The following is an 18,942-nucleotide window of genomic DNA, read 5'->3' on the forward strand; positions in this document are numbered from 1 at the left end:
GAACTTTCCCCACCTGAACCTACCTCTTGTTCCAAAAAGATCCCCTTTGGGCTACAAAACTCGGCTTCCATCTATAGGGAGGCCACAACACCAAAAACCCCGGCAAAACCGGGAGAGAGTTTAGGTTCTCCGATCAGGCACGACCAGATCTCCAATAATCTCGAAATCCTGGTAACCGATCAGGGGAAACCTAACAAAGGAGGCAACCCCAATAGCCTTTCCCCCATTATAAAACCAAGCCAAGATTGGCACGATAGCCAAGAAGAGCTACTGTACCAAGAAGGCCTAGCGCTCCCCTCTCCCCAAGAAGAAAGAAGCACGGAAGATCCATCTAGAGAGATCAATATGGCGCATTTCCTGGAGATTGAAGACGAAGATGACTCGATGGAGCTAGTCAATCTCGACGACTACAACTCTGATGACTACAAGCAGTACCTCTCCGATGAAGACATGCTCGACGACCTAGAAGCCGCTCGAGCAAAGACCCCAGAGTATAGAAACCATCCCCCTCCCCTTCCATCAGTCACGGTCACCGTGAAATTGCAGGATGAGGATAGGGAGGACGAGATGACACATCGCAGAGCCCGCAATCAAAAGTGAGCCGAATGATGTCCGTGCTATCCGATCGATTACAACATGATGTTGGAGATCCCCGCAACTACTCCAACAACGACCTCCGCAACGTCATCAACATCGGGCAAGATGCCCGCACCGTCATCATCTCCAAGTACAAAGAATGCGAGGAGGCTGAGGCCTACTCTCCCTCCTCCAACTATCGTGTCTTCAATGACTATCAAAGACAGGCACGCAAGAGGGAAAACATCAGGGCGCATGACTCGGAAGCCAGCCCCTCAAGACCAACCCCTCTCCCTCAGCAGGGCAAGAAAGCAGCCCTCACCTAGTAACGCTTTGAGTGATCCCTTCACAAATGCTGCCCTTGGCACCCAAGTGGCAAGCACTCGGCTTATGAGTACCGCGCTCTATGCTACGCATTGGGGCACCACAATTGCCACCCAATCCACCACGCAACCCAGACGACACCTTCCAAGGCTGAAGAAGTAGGGCCGCCCGCAGCAACAAGTATCATATCTACTTCTACATAGCTTTCGGTAGGCACCCATGTACAAAACGATTTCAGGTAAAGAGTTTTGGTATTAAAGTCTTGTTTAAGCCATCGATTTCAATAAATACAATTATCATCATATACACCGACTTCCCGAACTCATACTTACTCCATAGAGCATCACCCTCTCCCTGGAAGCATCTCCGTGACCCCCACTCCGGCAGGTGCACGAGAAGTTAATGCTATCCTCGAGCCCTTGAACTCATTGGGAAGCACCTCCGACTACTCCCCTAGGGCGAGTACTCGGGCAGCATCACTCCCCTTTGGACGGTGTCCCTCCCCCCTCTAGAATCATCTCCGTGACCCCCGCTCTGGCAGGTGCATGAGAAGTTAATGCTATCCTCGAGCCCTTGAACTCATTGGGAAGCACCTCCGACTACTCCCCTAGGGCGAGTACTCGGGCAGCATCACTCCCCTTTGGACGGTGTCCCCCCCCTCTAGAAGCATCTCCATGACCCCCGCTCTAGCAGGTGCACGAGAAGTTAATGCTATCCTCAAGCCCTTGAACTCATTGGGAAGCACCTCCGACTACTTCCCTAGGGCGAGTACTCGGGTAGCGTCACTCCCCTTGGGACGGCGTCCCCCCTGGAAGCATCTCCGTGACCCCCGCTCCGGCAAGTGCACAGGAAGTTAATGCTATCCTCGAGCCCTTGAACTCATTGGGAAGCACCTCCGACTACTCCCCTAGGGTGAGTACTCAGGCAGCGTCACTCCCCTTGGAACGGTGTCCCCCCTTGAAGCATCTCTGTGACCCCCCACTCCGGCAGGTGCACGGGAAGTTAATTCTATTCTCGAGCCCTTGAACTCGTTGGGAAGCACCTCCGACTACTCCCCTAGGGCATGTACTCGGGCAACATCACTCTCCTTGAGATGGTGTCCCCCCTGGAAGCATCTCCGTGACCCCCGCTCCGGCAGGTGCACGAGAAGTTAATGCTATCCTCGAGCTCTTGAACTCATTGGGATGCACCTCCGACACCACTTTGTTCACATCATTTCCATGTTAACAGACACGTCATTGGCCATGTCAATGTACACATCATGATTTCCATCCACATCATCACCATGTCAGCGGTCTTGTCATCGGCGACAACATCAAACATGTCAACATTGTCATCCACATCATCCTCCATGTCATCTATGTGTGATGTGGTAATTGAATCCGTGATGTTTATTTTCATCATAAATAATAGGCTCAGGCTTGGCTGCGCAGGCCTGTGGCTATATTATGATAGTTTCAAAACATCATGGATTAAGCTAATCTATGACAATTTCGCTAAAAACGTCACACAATGTAATTTGTGACACCGAATACATGACAAAATTTAAGATAATCATAGATACCATTTTATGATGGTTTTTCTGTTATCTATGATGAAATTTGACCGTCATAGATGAATAGATTTTTTTTGTATTGTATGCAACAAGATTGCTAAAAATAGATTATTAAGCACTCGAATTGGGGTCTTACAAACTAATAAGGGCAAACTATTCTTAATAGATTAATCTAAGAAAAATTCAACCCTAACTTGAGCGACGGCTAACTGAATATAAGGCCATCCAAGAAACCCTAGACATATCCCTAATGGACTCCAAAACGATACATGGGCCAATGGTCCAAAAGACTGATGCAATACTCTGACAGGTTCTGTATCCACTTATTTCGCCGATTCCTATTAGTTCGATTATAAAATAATGTGGGGCTAGTGGTAATGAAAGGCTTATCTCCTTAGCTTTCCGTACATACATAGAACATCGAATTTGTATTCCGTATGCGACCTGGGTGACATTTTTAAGGTGGCTTGGTACAGGACTTTGAGTTGGACTCGAATGCCTGGGCTGGTGTTCTCCTCCATACCTCACTCCAAACACTTCTTGGACTTCTTTGTTGGTAGGGGTTTGCTACGGTACACCGAAATAACTGTTGACCGTTGATCTAATGTTATATTACCTCTTAGGAGGTAATGTTATATTACCTCTTAGGAGGTAATAGTTATAATTTTATTTTAAATCAAAAGTAGAGAATTAGATCCAACTTCCATGCATGATTAGTTGAGATCTAATATTTCTATTTTTCCCCATCACCTGGCCAGTCATCTCCTAACTCAAATCACATCGCACGTTTGCTCTTTTCCCCTCTCATCATGCGACATTTGCAAATCCTATCTCATGACATGGATTACGTAGAAAAGAATTCACCTGGCCAGTCATATCCCTAGCTCAAATCACGTCATACACCCATGACATGTAACTTGCTGATTTTGCCTGTCGCAGCATGATAATCTTACAGTTAAGATCTATTATAGGCAAAATATCTTGTAATTAACAAAAGGTGCATTTTTTATTTCCAATGAAAATAATAGATAGGTTATAAGCATGTAACATGGATGTCATCTTTTTGTTATATACATGACAATTGTTTTGAAAGATATGCATGATTTGTTTCTTTTTGAAAGGGTACATATACGATGGAATCAGTCTATCTGATTTTTCTCCGAGCCATCAGAAAAAATAGATCTAATTAAAATATGACATGTTTGTGCACTTTTTTTATTCTAACGTGACAACAACTAAATGTAACATGCGGGTAGTAGATTGAAATTGAACCACCTCTGAGTAAAAAGGGTCCCAGCATGTAAAATCATTTTTGCATTTAATTAATTGTTTTCTTTCCTCTAAACTTTAAAGATCCAGATTTATTCAACCTCTTATCTCTTAGAAGGTAATAGGAGTACCATAGCAATGCTCTTGTTGGTATTAATTATTACAATTTTTTTAGGTAGCAATCTATTCTAAAAATTACAAAAGGTGCCTAGGAACTTGAATGGTCATATCTTTATATGTTTGTCAATACTCACATCAGCTAGATTATTGTAATCTGCTATTGCAATTTGTTTTTATTTGAGCTTCGTATACGCAATCTCAACCAAACAATTGCAAGATAAAACAACCAAGATCAGATAGTGTGACATCCCAGAGTTTAAAAATGCTAAGTAAGAAATATTAAATATAATTTCATACTTAATAAACAAGAAAAATTCAAATTATGCATTTCTCTTGGATAATAAAATATGTGTATGTATGAGTATGCATGTGTATGAATGTGTGTTTATGTGTATATGAAATTTTGCACATAAAATGACAGGTCCAATGAACCAAAGTATTCGAGGTTTTAAACAATCTTTCAAATTTTAAAACAAATATGCTTTGAAAATTATTTCTAAAATATAGCTCAAACGAACTTTTGTTCAAAACCAAAGTTATAGGTTTTTAAAAGAGGAACAACTTTCGTGTTCAAAGTTTTTTTTAGTTACCACACAAAAATGGGAGAAAAAGTGGATTGCCGAAAAGTATAGGATATTTTCAAATGCACACAAGTTTCAAATTTTATTTTTCAAACCATTGTTCAAATGAAAAAGTTCCTAAAACGAAAGTTGTAGATCTCAAAATTTTAAGCAAGTTTGGTATTCAAAAGTTTTTCGTTTGAGGCCAAAAAGAAGGAGAAAATTTGAGTTTACAAATTGGAATTTTTGAACTTTAGTTTAATTACCAAATTGCCCTCACTCCATCTCTCCCTCTTTGTTTCTCGCCGTGACGACGGTGTTCGCCGCCGCACGCCGGCGCCGTCGGCCACGTGCCGAGTCCCCGGCCCTCCCCCATCCCCGGTTTCTCCCGAAATCTCTCGGCCTCTCCACGTGGCGCCACCTCCCTGTGCGCACGCGGAGGATGGCCGCTCGACGCGCCACGGTGACGACGTGCCGAGCCGTGCCATGCGCCACTTCTTCAGCTTGCTTGCACCCTCACCCCTCTCCTCCCCCTTTGGCCCGCACAACAAACGTTCCCGACCTCCCTCTCCACTCCTTTCCCATCCCCGAGCCGAATCGGGCTCGCCTCTGCACGCCCGAGCGCCGCCGCCGCCGCCCACGGCCTCCACGTGGAGCCCCCTCCTCCGCCCTCCCTCGACCCAAGCCACCCCCGGGAACGGGTTCCCCTCGGCTCACTAGTCCTCTACAACCCCTCCACTACCGCCCCAAGCCACTGAAGCGTCGCCACCCACCTCCATGAATGCCGGCGAGCCCCTGCTCGCCGTGGAGCCGCCCGTCCGCTCTCTCATGGCCCAAATCGAGTACCCCAATACCTTCCTAGCTTCTCCGTGAAGCTCACCGGCCCGGCCGGCACCTCCACGCCTCGCCGGACCGCCGCCGCAGCGGCAGAGCACCGCCGCCGGCGCCCGCGACGAGCCTGCCACCGGCCATCCCGAGCACCCAAACCACCACCCACCGGTGCACCTCGACGCCCTCTCTCTTTTCCCCACCCTATCCCTCGCCGCCGGCGAGAGAAACCGCCGGAAACCGGCCGGCCACACCCGCCCCTTCTCCTACCTCCGGCCAAGGGCCTCGTTGCAATTTGTTTTTAGTTCCCAGGGGGTTCTACGCATGATGCAAGGGCCCTTTCGCAAATCTGTCTTTCCAGTTTTTAGTTTCAAACAGCAAACTTGTAAATTCGTTTAAAAATCGTAGAAAAATCGTAAAAATGCAAACCCAAATGTTTTGAGTTTCTTGTAACTAGATCTAAACTTTTCATTATTATAAATTTTTTATTTGGTCACTATTTTTTGCTCTAGATTAATTGCAAGTTTAAATGCCATTTATTTAGATCTCAAGCTCTATCCATGAGTTGTAGTTGATTTTTGGATAGTAAGATGTAGGATGCAAGTGTAGGCTTCTGTAAAAATTTGGAGTCCTGTTGACATGTGTAGCTACTATTTTACTTTTTATTTTGTTTTATGATTAGGATAAATAAATCCTTTTCTCCATATTGCTGTACTTAGTTCCTGAGACTAAAATTTTTGTGTGCATGTCATTCGTTACCTAGTTAGTGTATAAAAAGTTTGAGAAATTTTTGTTAATTCCAACTAGTCTAACCAATTAATAGCTTTAATAAAATGCTAAATCAAGAACCTCAGTTCCAATGCATAGAAATATTTGATATTCTTACTAAAGCTTTGTTTTGAGTATTTGACCAATTATTTAAATTTTGAGAAAGTGAAACTGAGTAGGTTGCTCTGTGGAATATTAATTTGATATATGCCTAGAAAAGGAATCTTAATTCTCATGCTTGCTGTGTAGCTCATTTAATTCTGAAACTTTTACCACAAGCTTATCTTGAGGATTCTAATCTCCAGTTAAATTTTCATTACCAGAAATTGCATCTTTTGACCTGTACAAATTCATCTTATTTTCAGCAGAGGCTAAGTAAAAGATTTTTCATGGTGTTTCTACAGCATGAATTGGACTGAAATATTTATGGTAGATTGTTTGTCATGAATTTCCTTCTGTGTAAAAAATTCATGAACAGAGGGTGTAGGAAACTATGGATTTTGATTTATGCATGTTTGTTAAGTGAAAATCATGTTTTTGGAGTTGCCTGGTTTGGTAACGTTTTGAAACTCACCCCTAGTTCCTTCATGAACTAAATGGTATTAAATTAATACTCTATAAATGACTGCCCAGGAAATGTTAGTTAAGAAGTTTCACATCCAACTCACTTTATGTTAGACTACAACTTTATCGTGAAGGAAAAATAATAACATCTACATTGTTGAGCAACTCGGAACTTTGCATCCATACATATGCATTGTTGCATTTCATTTAGGTACGATAGATGTACCACATGAAGGATATGATGTTGGAACCGAGTCAGAAGACGGTAAATGGTGAACACGTCTAGAAGATGGACGGATGGATCCCGATGTGCACGACCGAAGGAAGATGCTCGCTGAGCAATTGTTCTCTAACCAACACTGACCTAGTGTTAATCCCAGGCAAGCCCCGGACATAAATCCAGTATTTCAAATTATGCACCATATTTATACTACTTACTTGTGCATTTACTGTTCTTAGGATTTGAATTGAAACCCTAGATGCATGATCCTAGGAACCTATGTATTGAACACTAGATTTGAGTTCGAGTAATTGCTATGCTTATAGGACCGGTAAAAGTCGAGTGATTGCCTGTCACTCGCGAGCTCTATAGGAGTTGCTTGTTTACTTTCTGTAATCACTATAAGGACGTCGGACGGGGTCATGTTCGATATCATGACCTTGGGTGAGACCCCGTCTGTATTGAAGAATTGTGCTAAGGTCGCGGTGTGTGGTAGCGGTGGTTAAGTGTTTGAACGTACTAGCCACATGTCGTAAATATGGTACGCGGTAAGCCTAGTAGCTGATCGAACTGGTGAGTGGATATACCTTTCACTCTCTCTTAGAGATAGATTTTTATTTATGTTTATGTTGCGCAACACCACGGGTGCAGGGAGGAAGTTGGTGCCCTGTAGTCGGGGAGAGTGACCCTATCCACAGGCCGGAATGAAAGGTCAACGGTTGTTTGGGAACGACCCGATGGTGTTCCAAACGTGTGTGTTAGGTTTACCTTACAAGGTTGGAAATCCGATTCGAATCGTCCGTCTCTCGCGGATATTGAGACTACTTGATCCCTTTGCCACACAGAGTAATAAGAGCAATGTTATGATGATCAATTTTGATGTTTGACTAAAGTTCTACCATGGTTGATTAGAATTAGTGGCTTACATAGAATGGTTAATCAACTAGAATGTTGATCCCTTTGCCACACAGAGTAATAAGAGCAATGTTATGATGATCAATTTTGATGTTTGACTAAAGTTCTACCATGGTTGATTAGAATTAGTGGCTTACATAGAATGGTTAATCAACTAGAATGTTGAAAGCTAAAATGTGAAATTAAGGACCTACTCTTTATTGCTTTTCAGCAAAAGGAAAACCAGAGCCTTACAGAACCCTGCATAGTCTAGCTAAGTGGACTAAGTATATCCGTTGACGGTTAAGTCTTGCTGAGTATTAGTATACTCAGCCTTGCTGTTGAATCCTGTTTCAGGTATGGGTTTTGAGGACCAGATCGCTAGTCTGACTTGGTCCTGCTCTTTGCCCCCTGACTGGTCCGTTGAGTGGGATCCGTCTCCGGCCGGCAATGACCCCGACGAGTGATATCTTGCTTGGGCTAGCTTGGTATACTTTTGCGACGTGTTGTAGCCGTCGTGTTTTCTTTCCGCTGTTTAACTCTAAACATTAAACTTATGTCTTGTTTTATGTTCTACTAAGTTTGGACCTGTAATAATACTCGAAATTTGTTGTAATAACTATTATGCATATGTTGTAAAATATATGGTTGTAATATCTCTGGACTCGGCTTCGTGCGGGGTATGCTTGTTCGATCTGAGATCCGGTGATTGTATCGGGACGTTACCCGACAGACTAAGAATTGTTCCGTTTGAAGTGTGTTTGAGTCGGTGTTGCCTTTATGGTGATGGCCAGCGCACTTGAGCCGGGATAATTCAGGTGGTTCTGCCACAGATAGCCTTGCTAGTCGAGTGAAAGGCTACTCCACGCCAATAGCGGTACTCATTGGATGCACGCTTTGGTGACTATTACAGTGTTCTAGAATATATCTGTCACATTTGAAGTATACTAAATATTTTTGGACATTATATAGATGCTAACCTCAGGTCAAAAAAAAAGAAAAAAATAGCTGCTCAAATATTTATATTTCCTTGGCCTTGGAACACAACTCTTGCGCATGCAAGAATCCAAGACACAATCACACATGTGACTCTAATGAGCAGACAATGAGCCCAGCAGTACAAACTCACAAGTCACAAGACAGTTTCCGTATCAACTAAAGCCTGCCTCCTCGCTCCTGTACCGTCCCTAGAATCTCATGCACTGCAGCAGCAATCTCCTCCACAGAGCTGAGCCTGCATTCATCCTCCACCTGCAAGCAAAATCCAAACCACAAGTTAGTCAAATCTCAAATCCAATAAGCCACTAATTGATCCCTCTTCAAGCGCATAATAAAGATATTGACAGCTAGTAGAATAATAGGAACCGTACGTCACTGACCTTGAGGCTGAAGGAGTACATGACCGTGGTGCCAGCCGTGCTGACGTTGAGATGCAAGGTCGTGAGCCCGAGCTGCTGGAGACCGTCTGCCAGCCGCAGCAACTGCCTAGGCCGCCGCGGCGCCTGAACCTTGACGCTGGCGTGGCCCTCCACCATGCTCGCTTCGATGTCGGCGGCGACCGACGGTGACTGGGGGCTCCTATCGGGCCTCTCCTCCTTGTTCGTGCGGTTACCGGCGCCTCCGTGCGCCTCCGTGACAGTGAGAGGCGGAGGTAGCGGAGTATTGTGGAAACCTGAAGAAACCAGCAAAGGGATTGGACAAGTTGGGGTTGTGCTCCTTCCTTTGCAGCTCGAGGGATTGGAGCAGCTGCTCAAGCTCCCTCACGTAGTTGATTGCTCCCCCAACAATAGATGCTTGATCGCCCTAGAAAATATTTAGGAGAAAAAATAATTCAATTATGAAGAAGCAAATTAAATGTGATGGATGAAGAAACATAAATAATTTAGTACAATGTTAAGAGGAAAAAAAATAAATACCCTTTGCGCATAGGAAGGTGGCATGAGAGATCGGAGCACGGCGAGGTACTCGTTCATCTGCCGGCGGCGGTTCCGCTCAACGGCAATGTGGGTCATCCGCTGGCTCTCGATCTCCTCCTCATTCTTGACGACCATGGGCCGCCTTCTCTTCCTCTTCGTCATCGTGACCGGCGATGGCGGCTCGACAGCCGACGGCGCCGCGTAGTGCTCCGGCGAGGCCTTCTTGGAGCCCACCTCCTCCCCCCACTCGGTATTCTGCACGAGGGAGGCGAGCAGGAAGGGGTCCCATTCGCCGAAGCTGGTCGCGTCTGATGACCAAGAGAGCCCGTAGCCGAAATGGCCTTGGGGATGGGGATACACCACGGCATCCAGTAATGCCATTTCGTCGAAGGCAACCACAAACTCGGGCACGAGATGACACACACCCCCACACCTATAGGCAACAATAGCAAGAAACAGAAGGGGGAGAAGATTGGCACGGGTCAGCACACGTACGAGGCAGAGAGGGCCGAGAATGAGTGTGGCCTATGACGATCAAGGGAGGGAGGAGGCCTGGTTTTTATAAGGCAGGGGGGCGAGGTGGTGGGGGAGACACGAGGGGCCAGGTGAGGCAGATGGGATCCCTGTTTTTTTGTGCTCGGGGGAGTGAGACTCAATGATTTAAGTAACAACTAGTAGGAACGAATACTGAATACTCAACTGAGCTGGGCAAGAGGGAGGATTCGTCCACTTCCTCCCCCTGGCTTCTTCTAGGTGCTTTCGCCATTCTGTTGCTGTAGCGAGATGGTAGCGATGAGTGGTCATTACTTCATGCAATTGCTTGCACTGATAAGGAAAAGAAGTTATATGTGCTTGTTGTGATGGGGCTATATATGCAGCTGAGGTGAAAATCATATTGCTACCATATATATACCTGCATTAATATTTCGCAAGAAAAAGAGGTTTTATTATTTTGGCTAGCAATATTGTTTCTTTCTAGGCCAGCAAAACTTCAACTTCGCCCAGTGGAGTTTAATTAGTGAGAAATTTTACGATGATTGAAAATAATAGGAGCCGTCCATCTCATAAAATCTTACGATGGTGAAGGTAGGAAGTACCCCAAAGTATCTAGAATAAAGTATCTGGTACTTCCAAAATGTGGGATCAAGTACCAAAAAGTGAGACTGAATACTAATTTAATTTATTTTTTATAAATACTTTCCATAGATCAACGGCTAGAAAAAAATTCAAGGTAAAGTACAAGTATTCATTGGTACTTTACAATCATTATAAAAGAGCTCTTAGTGAGTATGTATTTGTGCATATGATGTAGGTATATGTCCAATGGTCGCCAAGAGGAAGATACAGCAGGCGATGCCATGCCAATGAAACCCATCCACCAACCAACCGTTAAGCATTTCTAGAGGAAGTACAGAATAGATTTAGAGGCAGACACAATTTTGAACCACCTCGGTTAATGTCTCGGATTAACCGAGGCGATCATTTTTAATTAACCGAGGCGGTTACAATAAATTGCCTCTTAAAATATATTAACCGAGGCGGGCAATGTAATATAACCACCTCGGTTAATGCCTATTAACCGAAGCGGTCATTATAACGATGTCCGCCTCGGTAAACAATTATCCATATGTGATATAACCGCAAACAACAACAGTTAGGTCATTTATTTGGCCCATATGTGATATAACCGCATTTAATGCAGGCTCGACGATGGGTTTTCTTTTTTTATTTTTTTATTTGATTAACCGAGGCAGGTAGCAAACCGCCATGAAAAATAGGTCATTTACCATGACTTTGGATCCTAGGCGGTTGCGAAAAACGCCTCGATTAATAGTTATTGTAGCAGTGCAAAAAAAAAGCTGCATACAAAATCTAGGGGACAAAATATAGTATGTCTCTACTCTTCTATAGTATATACAAAGTATTGTTATTAACTTATTATAGACAAGATAAGATGTACTTCGAGTCCGAGTGGGCACTTCTTTCGAACTTCTGCAGGAAAATACCAGAAGCTTCATCATTTCATTTTCCATGTGTACAAGACGAAAATTTGAAAGGTCATTAGTGCACCTTCTTTGTGCATGTCTTTTCAGGGGAGGTAAAAAGGCTGGCATGTTCAGAAAGATTGTGCGTCTGCTAGATCAGATATATCAGGCATCTCCATTGTAGCTGAATGCACGCCTAGCTGCGTTGGCTGTGCATACCACAGCCCCGAGGAGAATGGACAAAACCCTCGGTTTTGGCGACAATAAATAAATTCTACTCGTGGTGTTACCTTTCCGCTCTCTGGGGCTGTAAAGCATTGTAGACTATGGGCTGCAGGCTGTCTTGCTCGTTTGCATCACTGTATGATGCTTATTCAAAATTTCAACTTTTGTTTATAGCTGTAAGTATAAGTGTTGGCGGCGATTTAGGGCCAACACATGATCGCACTCGAACGTGCGACGAGCATTGGCACACCTTGCAGCGTTGTGGTATCAACCGGTCAGACCGGTATGGTGGACCAGTTAGACCGGTCTCGTCGGAGCAGCCCTACGAGTATCCAACGAACGCCCGCCCGGGAGAGACCCTGTTGTAACGAATTTGGCCCTATTTAGGCTATTTCGAGTGATTTTAGTGATCAAGTGACAATGCAATCAATGGGACTAACGAGTTTGTCAAGTGCATCATAACAGGTCCCAAGAATAAAGTAAAAAGCCCAAGCAAAGCTAAACACGAAGAAAGAACTCAAAGAAACGCTGAATTGGACGAGTTCTGCAAAACTCAGTGAGACCGGATTATCCGACGTGCCGTCGGACTATCCGACATAAAAGACCAGATCAATTCTTACAGGATTCAGGTCTCAGTTGAAGAATACCCAGTGCGACCGGATGATCCGACGCATGCATTCAAGAGCCGTCGGACTAATCGTCGGAGCAATGATAATGATCAGAGAGCATGTTTTGGGGGTCGAGGCGTTCTCTTCAGGACCGGATGATCCGACGCCCGTCAGACTAATCCGTCGGAGCAATGACGTCAGCATTGTAGCCTCAGAAGAAGAGATTCCTTCAGGACCGGATGATCCGACGCCACTGGTCGGACTATTGCGTCGGACCAATTTCGTCAGCAGTGACTTTCCAGAGGTTAACGGCTATCACTTTGTTTGTGAGTGACCGGATGATCCGACGCTGCCTGGTCGGATGATCCGACGCCCTACGCAGAAAAAGGAGTAACGGCTCTAAACGGCTAGTTCAACTTGGAGGGCTATATATAAGGGTTTTTCTGGTCATTTGAAGATTGCTGGAGTTGCTGGAGTTACAAAACATCACACCCACACCCAAAAAAACCTCCAAGCCATCCAAGAGCTCAAGAGATCAAATCCTTAGTCCTTAGCACATAATTGAGAGAGTCAGTGCTAGGTTAGCTCTTAAGTGAGTGAGAGGCAAGGTGTAGAGCCTTGTGCTGTGGTTCTTGTGTGAACCAAAGTATATCTCGATGCGCCAGTCATCCTTGGAGTCTTGGTGGCTCGCCGGTACGTCAACGACCCTCTGGCTTGGTGTGGAGCGGCATCGACATCTTTGTGCGGGGGACGTGAAGACCCCATCTTTTGTGGAGAAGCTACTTAGTGGAACCCCGAGATCAAGGTGACCATGGTGACTCGGTGTCTGTAGGGTCGAGATGGCGGACTAGAGGGGGGGTGAATAGTCCTTTCTAAAACTAATTGCGTCGGCTAACCGAAACTTATGCGGAATTGAAACTATTCGCTTAGCCAAGACTACACCCCTCTAACTATAACTTTAAGGCACCTCCAAAAAGATCCTACACAAAGCAAATGGAGTGCCAAGCTAGTAAGAGCTCTCTTAAAAATTCTAAAGCCAAGTCACACAAGCCTAAGCACTAGTACTACACAAACCGGGGGAGCTCCTACACAATTCTAATGAGCAAAAGCACAAAGCCAACCTAAGCTCACTAGATGCTCAAGGACAAGGATACACAATCCAAATCCAAGAGCTCAACTTGCTTAGTTACACAATCTAAGCAAGAGCAACTAATTAAGCTACACAAGCTAACTAGATACACTAGGATCTCTACTTCTAGCTACACAAGCAAGAAGTTGATTAGCAAGCTACACAAGCTAACTAATCACTAGAGAGCAACTACACAAGCACAAGATATAGAAGAATGTAAATACAATGCTTGTGATTTGGAGAATGCAAACCACCGAGAAGAGTAGACAAAGTTGACACGGTGATTTTTATCCCGAGGTTCACTTGGTTGCCACCAAGCTAATCCCCGTTGAGACAAGCTCCAAGGTTGCCGCCGATCCTCTTGCTAGTGTTGACTCTCAAGTCACACTCTCCCACGTGGAGTGCTCACACCGAGCTCTAGCACATGATCCGGCCGGACCACTTGTTGCTCTTCACGTCTCGCTCAACTAGAGTTGCTCTTCGCGGCTCCCGCGGGGTGAGCACAATACCCCTCACAAACTCTTCTCCGGAGCACCGCACAAACTTCTTGCGGGCTTCAACGGAGTCTCTTGCCACCAAGCCGTCTAGGAGGTGGCAACCTCCAAGAGTAACAAGCACACCGGCTTGCAACACGATCACCTAGTGCCACTCGATGCAATCTCTCAAAGCAATCGCACTAGAATCGCTCTCTCACTCGATCGGATGATTACTATCAAGTTAGAGTGAGTAGAGGGCTCTCAAGCACTCTCACACATGGACACCAAGTCCCCAAGGTGCTCTCTACTCTCAAATGGCCGGCCACACCCTCTATTTATAGAGGGAGGCCCTAAACTAGCCGTTACACTCAAATCCCGTGAAAACTGAGTTTTCGCGGACTGTCCGCCTCACAAAAACCGGACCGTCCGCCATTTAAAACCAACGGCTGGAACTGTAATGATTATGTGTCAGAGTCGACCGTTAGAGCCCCGGGCGGACTGTCTGCGCCCCTGGGGCGGACTGTCCGCGGTTCAAAACTTCGAACCAACCGATTTGCAAACGTCTCTGACTAAATCTGGAAGTTACCGGCGGACTGTCCGCTCCCCAGGGGTGGACTGTCCGCAGTTCAAAACGTGAGCACACACAGAAACCGCAGTGTTTCTGTCCCAGAAATTTCAGTAGGAGGCGGACCGTCCGCCCCCAAGGACCGGACGGTCCGCAGGTCATTTTGGGCACCCAAGACAGAACAACCAAGTTTCTGCGCCCGTTTCAGCTTTTAAAGGCGGACCGTCCGCCCCCATGGACCGGACGGTCCGCAGGTCATTTTGGACCACCCACAGAGCCAAAAACGGTTCTGTTTGAGCTCAACCGAGATAACGGCGGACCGTCCGCCCCTCAAGGGCGGACCGTCCGCAGGTCTAGGGCGGACCGTCCGCAGGTCTATTTCCAGCAGAAATGTACCTCGGTAAAACGGCCATAACTCTTAGCTCCGATGTCCAAATTAGGTGATCTTGGACTCTATGGAAAGCTAATTCAGAAGGCTACACAACCCAACTGAATTCTTGATCCAAAACACAATGAATCAAAGCAGTATTCCACTCCAAGAGACAACCTAATTTCCGGAGAAAACCAAAAGACCTTTCTTACTTCCCAAAGTTGATCAACATCAACTCCAACTCTTTCTCCTTTGCAAATGTGCCAACACCACCATGTGAACAACACCATGTGCATGTGTGTTAGCATTTCACAATCATTTTCAAAGGATTTTCACTTGATCTCACCACGCCACTCGATCCTAGCAACATCGCAATGTTAGATCGCTCAAGTGGCACTAGATGACCGATATGCAAACAAGTTTGCCCCTCTTGATAGTACGGCCATCTATCCTAAATCCGGTCATGCACTTCTCTACACAACCTTTGACCGGTGAAATGAAATGCCCTACAAGTCATACCTTTGCCTTGCGCATTCCATTTCATCTTCCCAAATGTTGATGCCACACAAGCACCAAACTCCATCAAGCCTTTTGATCATCTTCATGAGTCAACACTTGGCTTGATCTTCCTTGAATGATATGATCCATTCCATATCATTACATGACCTCTTTGGTCCATCGATCTTGACCTTGCTCGCTCTTCACCGTTGCCTTGGTCCATCGGCGCCAAATCTTGCCCAAACTTCACCGCCTCGCGGTCCCTCGCTTCAAAGCCTTGACTTGCCCTTCTCCATTGCAACCGGTCCATCAAGCCAAGCCTTGTCTTGATCTTCTCCACTTTGGTCACATAACTCCATGTCATGTCTCATATGCAATGAGCTCCTCGATCACACTATATGAGCATAGCATCAACCTTTAGCCATTTCTCCTCCATGGCACACGTTGCTCATACTAGTGTCTTTGTGTGGACTAATCTCCTGTGTATCTCAACATAAACACTTATTAGTCCACCTAAGTTGTCACTCAATTACCAATACCAAACTAGGGCCTTTCAATCTCCCCCTTTTTGGTAATTGATGACAACTCTACAAAGATATGGAAATTAAGGATATTCCAAGCTAGCACTTCACACATGTGTAAATAGCTAACTTGGTTTGGATTTTATGTTTCTTATCCACCAATAAGACCACTTGTGAAAGATTGGATAAGCACCATAAAAATCCGACTTGGTAGTGATAACTCCCCCTACATGTGTGCTCAAGAGATTTGGTTTTAAACTCACACACATGCATAAATAAGAAATTTGTGGGATTGTTATCACTACTAAGTGATGCTAAGGTATATAGGATAAACCTTTGAAGCGTGATACCAATTTGAGTTGCTTCCTTGAAGTTCATTCCTTAGCATCAATGAGTAACTAGACATTCATCAAAAACTCAAGATACCTCATGAGATCAACAATATTAGCAAGGCTCTTGATTCACTTGTAAAAAAAAATGTCTAGCTACAATCTATGCATGCTAGTTATCAAATCAACAATCAAGTTCTATGACTAGCATACATCACACACAAGCAATGCATATATAAATTTTAAGACTTATGCAAATGCAAGCAAGCACATGAATATGCACATATCAAATGCAAGCAACTAAGTTCATGAGCTTGCTCCCCCTACTTGTGTGCTCCTCTTGTCCAAGAATATTGATCCTCTTGATCCATGTCCATGATCGCACTCTCATCTCATCTCCCCCTTTGTCATCAAAGGATAATTCATATCTTTGTTCATTTCTCTCCCCCTTTGTCATCAATGACCATAAAAAAGGGCCGAAGCCACATGAAATTTGCCATGTGAAGATCAATGGCCACCACTTGAAGTTGTACCTCTTGTACTTGTAGGGTTACCACTTGGATACCCCTTGTAGGCAATCATATGAAGCGCATGTGGTTTGATACAAAGAGTTGGACTTGGGTAGATGGTTGAGTCTTGAATCTTCATTTTTGATGGACACTTTTAATTTGATTAAAATTGACACCACTTGTAACAACAACATGTGAAAGCATGAAGACCACATTGAAATGCCACATGCAGGATACTAGTAGGATCCTTGACCTTGATACGTTGTAGTGGGGCTACTCCCCCTATGTCAAAGTGTTTGTCAATTTACTTGAATCTTGAGCTCTTCTTGATGAGGATAGCTTTCTTAATTTGAGTTGATCACTTAAAGTTGATGATCACTTGTGGAACCACCATTGTTGCACTAGATCTACTTGAATGAATACCACTTGTATGACCATGTATATCACTTGTAGAGATATAATGATATACCTTTTGTTGAATCTAGTATCACTTGTAAAATCATGATGGATCACTTTGTTGAATTTGACATTGATAATCAATTCTTGAACTAGATTGTTTCCATGAGCTTCTTTCTCTTTGACTTGATCTAGACTACTTGCCAAAATAATTCAACTCGGTTTGAACCAATGACAAGCTTCTTCACTCCTCATTCAAAGGGTTATCTTGACAATGTTGAGTTAAACACTCGAAAACTCATTTTCTAGATCAACTACTTGGGTTTACTAGCTCATGAACATGTCATATGTTACCACTAGATCATATCAACCATAGAAGCAATAGTGGCATCATAAAACATTTAAAAATATTTTATTTTTCATGAATGATCACTATATATGACTATATGCACTAATCATGTCCTTAGCATATAATGAATGCATATGTCAACCAATTTCACCTTGCTATGTTGGAGTAGAGGATAGTCATTAGATTCCGATTTAGTTCTCCAACTAGCATCATGAAGTCCAATTATAATAGCTTGGTGAAGACAATGAATACCATCCTTCACCCATATGAAATGAATATCACTTATCATCAAATGCATTATCTTGTTGTGGTTGGCTTGCTTCATCTTTTTGATCCTTGCTTGCATGAGAGAATACCATTTGAATATACTTGAATTATCATGAATCTCTCTATATTGGGTATTGCTTGCTTTTCTTGATCTTCCAATTTTAGTACCAAAAATGTGATAAGCACACTCTACAATCAAATGGCCTTGTACCTAATACTTGTCATGCTTCTTGTCATGCTTCTAGCTCTTCTCAAAACCAAACCTAAGTTCCTCAACCACTTGTAATGATGATTCCAACTTGAGGACCTTTCAATTTAAGTGACTCAAGATCAATCCAACATTTGTCACTTTTCTGACAGATTTTGTGCTTCTCAAAGAATACATCAAATCTCTCAAAGTACATGTTGAATTGCCACAAAAATTTGTGGAGATGTGTGGCACTAAGTCATCTAGTAGCCATAAAAAATTGAGCTTCAATGCTTTTCTAGATTGCTACCAGATTTCACATCTTCACTCATGGGTGCATGCTGAAAACTGCTGCACATGCATTGACAAGATCCACTCCAAAACTAAAGTATTTCTCATCATATTCTCATGAAATTTGTACAGCAACTAGTACCATAAGTGTAGGGCATGCATACCAAATTTCAAGCCAATCCAAATAGATTTGATCATCCAACTATGGCTATCTTCTCAGCTTACTCAGATTTTCAATAAAGGATAGATTTTGAGCAATTGAGCTATACTTCATCAAATTGAATCAAACTTGATGTCAACTTGTTTGAATACTCTCACAAGACATATATTCAATTATATCGCATACTAAATGTCATCTCATGATCATATCCATTCAAATTAACTCAATTTTGAATACTAAGCAATTAATCCATTCAAACATCTTATAGCAAGCAACACGAGCATATATATCCAATTCAAACATCTCATATGCACCCAAATGAATGTGATCAACTAGGGATATACCTTTGTAGTTCATGATAAGTTCAGCTGTCAGGATCCTCCTTTTTGTCCATTCGCGGACTGTCCGCGATATCCTAGCGGACCGTCCGCCTTTGAATTTACACACTGCCGCTCGACTGAAACTGCCTCTGGCAAATACTGC

The 18,942-nt window shown here is 44.0% G+C and overlaps 1 pseudogene; it reads right to left on the reverse strand.

Moving 5' to 3' along the window:
- Window positions 1–8,593: 8,593 nt before the first annotated feature.
- On the reverse strand, window positions 8,594–10,138 carry LOC120687256 (annotated as a pseudogene).
- Between the last annotated feature and the right edge of the window lie 8,804 nt (window positions 10,139–18,942).

Source organism: Panicum virgatum, chromosome 9N (genome assembly GCF_016808335.1).
Source record: "Panicum virgatum strain AP13 chromosome 9N, P.virgatum_v5, whole genome shotgun sequence".
NCBI classification, from domain to species: domain Eukaryota; kingdom Viridiplantae; phylum Streptophyta; class Magnoliopsida; order Poales; family Poaceae; genus Panicum; species Panicum virgatum.